The following is a 6,070-nucleotide window of genomic DNA, read 5'->3' on the forward strand; positions in this document are numbered from 1 at the left end:
GGTTCGTGGTACCATGGCAGCCCAGGTGTCATCATGTGGAAAACACATTTACTAAGGAGGCTTTGATTAAATGGTGGCTTCCATGTTCTCCTTTGGACTGGGTGTGTGCATAAACACATTAGTCCTGGCAAGTGCATTCAGTATGTATTTTTGTACTGTGCTCTGTCCTTCAGTAGCACATGGGAAATGCCTGTCGAGACTCCAGTGGAATAGCAAACCTTATGTGTGCTGTTTTTCTGTACATGGATGTTGATGATTAACTTTAGCCTATACATTAAACACAACAACAGGTTAACAGCCATTTTAACTGAATCCTACAGTAAAAGTGACGCAAATCGGCTGTTTTACCCTTAAAATATTATGTGCACTGTTCTTCCTGTGATGATGTGGGATGGCAACGCCACTCCATAGTAAGATAAAGGTAGCGAGAGAACACAGCACTGTGGTAGCAATGGGCTTCTACGGAAGTTATCTGAACACAGAGCTGCAGTGACAGTAGATTTGGGACAGAGACAGCGATGGAGCAACACATGGGTGGGTGACATACACAGACTGGATACAGACAAAGGGATGGTTTGCATCTTAGGTGTGAGACCGAGAAAGACAGCGCAAAACTGTGCTGAGGGCTTCTCTGTTCCTAAGCTACTCCTGGCACAGAACTCATACAGCTTTGCAGGGGACACCTGCACTGCTCAGGTTGCCTTCCACCTCCACCTTGGTCCCACTTCTCTGAGCTTCTGCAGCCCTCACTTCCTGTCCACTGGGTGAGTCGAGCTCTGCTACTCATCTCTCATGTTCACAGCCCCTTCTTCTCAGGCTCTTCTGCTCACTCCTCCGATGCTGGTTTGTCACTCCTCCATTCGTCTCCTGAGAGCTTCACTTTTCTCATATGAACCACAGGGATTATACCACTCTCACATATTGTGCATTACTCTAAATAACATGCAAAGAGATTGCCACACTAATGTTATTATCTGAGTGCACTTTGTATAAGATCCAATGCTATAAAATATGGTTTTCATATCACATTTATTTTTAAAGTTTTTGACAAAAATTATTAATTTTGTTGTGTGTACAGTGATGGTGAATGTGGGGGCACATACATATTATGGCACATGTGTGAAGATCAGGGTAACTTTGTGGAATTGGTTCTGTTTACCTTTGCATGAGCTCTGGGACTTGCATTCAGGTTTATAAGGTAAGAGCTTTTCTATCCTCTCTGAGCCATGTTGCCAGGCCTCACATAGCTTTCTGGAAGTGTATTTTTAGGGATAAACATGGAACTATCTGCACAGCCTAAGCCTTGACCAGGGACCCATCTGCTGCTTCTGCATTGTCAGCCTTAGCCCCTAAGCCAGCCTTCTCCAAAGACCTAGACACTCAGATTGTTTTCTCAATGATTGAGCCGCATGTCTCCCAACAAGGAACTAACAGGACAGTCAAATTATGTGTTCCCTGAATTACGTTTCTGAGTCTGAAGCATTAGAAAAGTATTTTGCTTTCCAAAACATATTCTGTACTTTACAAGCATTAGTTACTGTTGCTTGTAAAACAGCAGAGCCAGCCTGATACATAAGTACGTGAGGTCAAACACAAGTCAAATTGCTTTTTTACTTTCAAATCCCCAATCGTTATTTAGCTGTCATGTTCTTACCCTTTCTGTAGATGTTGGCACTGTTTACAATGAATTCCAACCATAAATTTATAAGAGCTACCCCCACTTGAAAGCAGCCCCCTTCCCTCCCATCCTTTTTCTTCCCTCTCTTGTCTCCTTTTCTTTTCTGCTCTTTCTGTTTTATTTTTGAGACAAGGTCTCCATATGCAGCTCAGGTTGGCCTCAAACTCTCCACTCTTCTGCCTTAATGTCCAAGCTCTAGACATGTAGGCACGTCATACCACATGCGTGTATGGCAACCTTTTCATTCAGATTCTCTTTTCTGCAGTAGTGGTGGCTTTTCCTTTATATAAAAGCTAAACCTAACTTTCTTTCCTTCTCCAATTATTTTTAAATTTTTAATTTAATTAATTACTTAATTTTTATGATTTCCTTCTATTCCCAGGACCTCTCCTAGGAAAGACAGAACAAATCGTGGCGCTCCTGGGCTCAGAACGAATTACAGATAGAAATCCCGAGAGTTTGCTGTGGCGTTCAAGGCCCTTGGAGCCATCTGGAAGGGGTTTTTCTGCTTCCTGTTGATGTTTTCCACCCACACGGGGCTGCCTCCCCTGTCTGCCCAGTGCCCACAAGGAGCCCTCAGGCCCTGACATTCCTCACTGGCTCATTGCTTCTTTCTCCATCTGGACTCTCTCTCCTCTCAGCACCACGTCCTGTCCCATCCTCTCCCATCCTCTCCCATCCTTTCTTTTTTTGTTTTTGTTTTTGTTTTTTTTTTTTCTTTTTCTTTTTTTCGGAGCTGGGGACTGAACCCAGGGCCTTGCGTTTGCTAGGCAAGCGCTCTACCACTGAGCTAAATCCCCAACCCCTTAGTCCAGCTTTTGATAAGGGATCATCAAGTTTAGTGAGAACCAATCATCGTTTACCTGAGTCTCAAGCACACCTGGGGTTTTGACAATGGGAGAGTGGCCATCTAGACAGTGAACATAGCTACATCAGGATCATGGCATTTAGGCTGCCCTAAGAGCTGTGTTACAAAAGAACACATAAGGCAAATGGCCCTGAAGGAAACCCCCTGGTGCATTGTTTACTTTGAATAAAAATAACAAAGCCCTTTCTTGCTTGTGAATTACTGTGTCAGGCACTTAACCATCCTCTCTGTGCACACAGCAGACTGCAGCTTTGTTAATTATTTTTAATAGATTCCCACCAACTTCTTGGAATCCTTTTCTGTTTCAAAAAACAAAAACTAAAAAATAGATGGTAGCTGACAGGAATCGTGGTCATATTCTCAATGATTGTGCTAGAAGCATTTTATAGTAAGTGGATTTTGAATGTGGAAGACTGTGTGAACTCTGTGGCTAAGTTGGGGTGAGATGACTTAATGGAGGGTGCTATGCACTCACATTTGAATCAACTCAAGGTCTGTCTCATAAAAATGTCCAAACCATGCCTGGGTTGCTAGTGTTTGAGTTGGACCTTCCCATTTTTCTTCTTGTGTTAGACTTGAATGATAAGAAACCTCATGCAGTTTGGAAAGGCAGGCTTGTCAGAGGCCATCGTCCTGGATGTTGTGGCTCAGATGTGTTCACAAGTCTCTCCACATTGCTGGCTGCATGCGCACAGAAGCCATAAAGCTTTCCTAGGGGCTCTCATTTTGTGCACGCGGCAGAAATCTGGTACCCCCTACTGTTAGCCCACTTGGTCTTTCAGGCAGCCATCCTGACCACTGTGCTCTCTGCTCCTGGCAACCATGCTCCCTTCTCATCTAAAAGTCACAGAGCTTCTAATTTTATCTTAGAAGTTTAAAACTCAGAATGTGCAGAATGACTACTCTTCTCCTCATCAAATCCAGACAGGTCATACGCATCTGCTTCTATACCCAAATTCACCCTACATCACACACACACACTCACACATTCACACACTCATACGCACTCACACAAAGACACACAAACTCATATATATATATATATATATATATATATATATATATATATATATGAGTCAGTCAGCTCTAGGATCTGTCTGTCTCCCTCATACTCCACGATACTGAGGTTACAGACACATTGGCACCACGCCTAATTTGCAGGTGGGTTCTGGGCATTTGAACTCAGGTCCTCATGCTTGCACAAAAGTCATTTCACCACTGAGCCATCTCTTCTGTCCCTCTAATTTGTTGACCTGAGACAAAAGCCTGGCAGCTTAAAACAAAGACTTTTTTTCTTTTTTTTTTTTTCGGAGCTGGGGACCGAACCCAGGGCCTTGCGCTTGCTAGGCAAGCGCTCTACCACTGAGCTAAATCCCCAACCCCAAAACAAAGATTTTTTTTATAATGCATTTTTCCACCAGCAGGCTGTCAAGATTTTTCCAACGTTTTGATTCTTTAATTGGTAGAGAAAATAAAGCTGACCAAGTCTCCTAAATGGTAATATAATAATAACAATAATAATAATAATAATAATAATAATAATAATATAAGGGTGCTGCTTACTGCCTTGTTCACTGTGGTCTGCTTAGCCTGCTTTTCTATAGCACAAGGGACCCCCCAGCCCATCCATGGCCCCATCCACAATGCCCTCCCACATCAATGGCTGATGAAGAAAATGCCTTACAGGCTTGCCTGCAACCCAGTCTTATGGAACATTTTTAAATTGTGGTTCTCTCCTCTGAGATGACTCCAGTTTGTGTCAAATTGACATAAAACTAACCAGAACATGAATGTTGACTGAAAAAATTCTGAAGAATAAACTGATAATGGAAATCTGATTTCCTTTTTTTTTTTTTTTTTAAGATTTTTTTTTTCTGAGTACACTGTCACTGTGTTCACACACACCAGAAGAGGGCATCAGATCCCATTACAGATGGTTGTGAGCCACCATGTGGTTGCTGGGAATTGAACTCAGGACCTCTGGAGGAGCAGTCAGTGCTCCTAACCACTGAGCCATCTCCCCAGCCCGAAAATCTGATTCCTTAACTTCCAATCTTAAGTACTAAATTTTTCATTTCTAATTCAGTATTCTTGGACCTTAGCCTAGGAGTCTTTCAAGAAGGGATTTATAATATCTTTCAGCAGTTTAGTGTTACACTGAGCCACATAAAATTAATGTTTTTGAGAGTTAAAGGCAGCTTAATATGCATAATGTATGGTTTCTCCTATCACCAAAGTACAGGTGGCTTGGTCTACATTGAACAGTTGTCGTACATGCAAGTCTCTGTGTAAGACTTAAGATGGTGTTGTAATATTATAAAGACAGAATCAAGCGTAAGGAGTGATGAGGTGATGAGGGTGAGTGACAAGCTGCTCAGGTCTCCTGTCTGAGAGTGGAGCTGCTTCCTCACAGATCCGAGTACAGAGGTGAGGCCAGTGTCAGTCTGTCCCTTCTTTGGCCTCCCCAAATAGAGAGAAAGATTGGTTAAGTAATTTTTCAAAAGTGTGTTTTCAGTTTATATTCTTGTAGAATATAGGTTATATAAAAATTTAGAAATAATGCATACATGCATACATACATACATACATACATACATGTATACATGCATGCATACACACACACATACATACAGACAGACATGAATGACAGGAAAAGTCACACTTAAAAAGACATTAGGAACTAACCTGGTGCGGCTTGTTACCACTCCATAGGTGCTGAAAGCACACAGTAAGCTCCTTGGTTTAGATGAAGATGTTTTAAAATAACACAAGTCACAATAGGATGATAAAGGAACAGAACAAAGATTTAAAAAAAAAACAGAGCACTTTTTTCTCCTCTCTCAGTGCCCCTTCCTCTCTCCTACTCACCCCCTTTCCCCATGGCAACTTCCCTGGCCTTGGTGCTTGGGGCCAGTGACCTTGCCCACCAGAAAGCATCTTACCAATAAACCCGTCTTTAATATAAAAAAAGAAATATTTGAAGAAGCAATTGCTGATAAATTTTAAAAATTGATTGATACCAGCAACATAACTTAAAAATTCATAAAATATTAAAAAGATAAATAGATCTGGAAATTAAAAATATAAAGCCTTATAAATCATAAATCCAACCAGCTACATCTATACCCAAAACAACAAGCCTGTCAAAAACCTATACGCATAGTTGTACCATACTTGAATTTCTGAGAAGAAATTATTTTGAAGGCAACCAGAGAAATAATAGCAACATTAATGCAGAAAGTGAAGATAAAAATTATAGTCATTGTCCACCAGAACGTGTAGTAGCTTGAAGGTATCTTTAACATGACCTACGGGAAGAAACTACTAACCCATAATTGTACACACAAAGTAAAGTAAAGAGAGTACAGCCTTGTGCAGGGAAACAAATGTTGAGTTCACATCATCTGTGTACTCAGTTCTATCAGTGGATCAATTTCATGATAAAACGTTTTTCAGGCAGGAAAGACTATGACACCAGAGAGAAACCGGGATCTATACTGTGCAGAAAACATAAGAATCAAATA

The sequence above is a fragment of the Rattus norvegicus genome, chromosome 14 (assembly GCF_036323735.1).
Source record: "Rattus norvegicus strain BN/NHsdMcwi chromosome 14, GRCr8, whole genome shotgun sequence".
NCBI classification, from domain to species: Eukaryota; Metazoa; Chordata; class Mammalia; order Rodentia; family Muridae; genus Rattus; species Rattus norvegicus.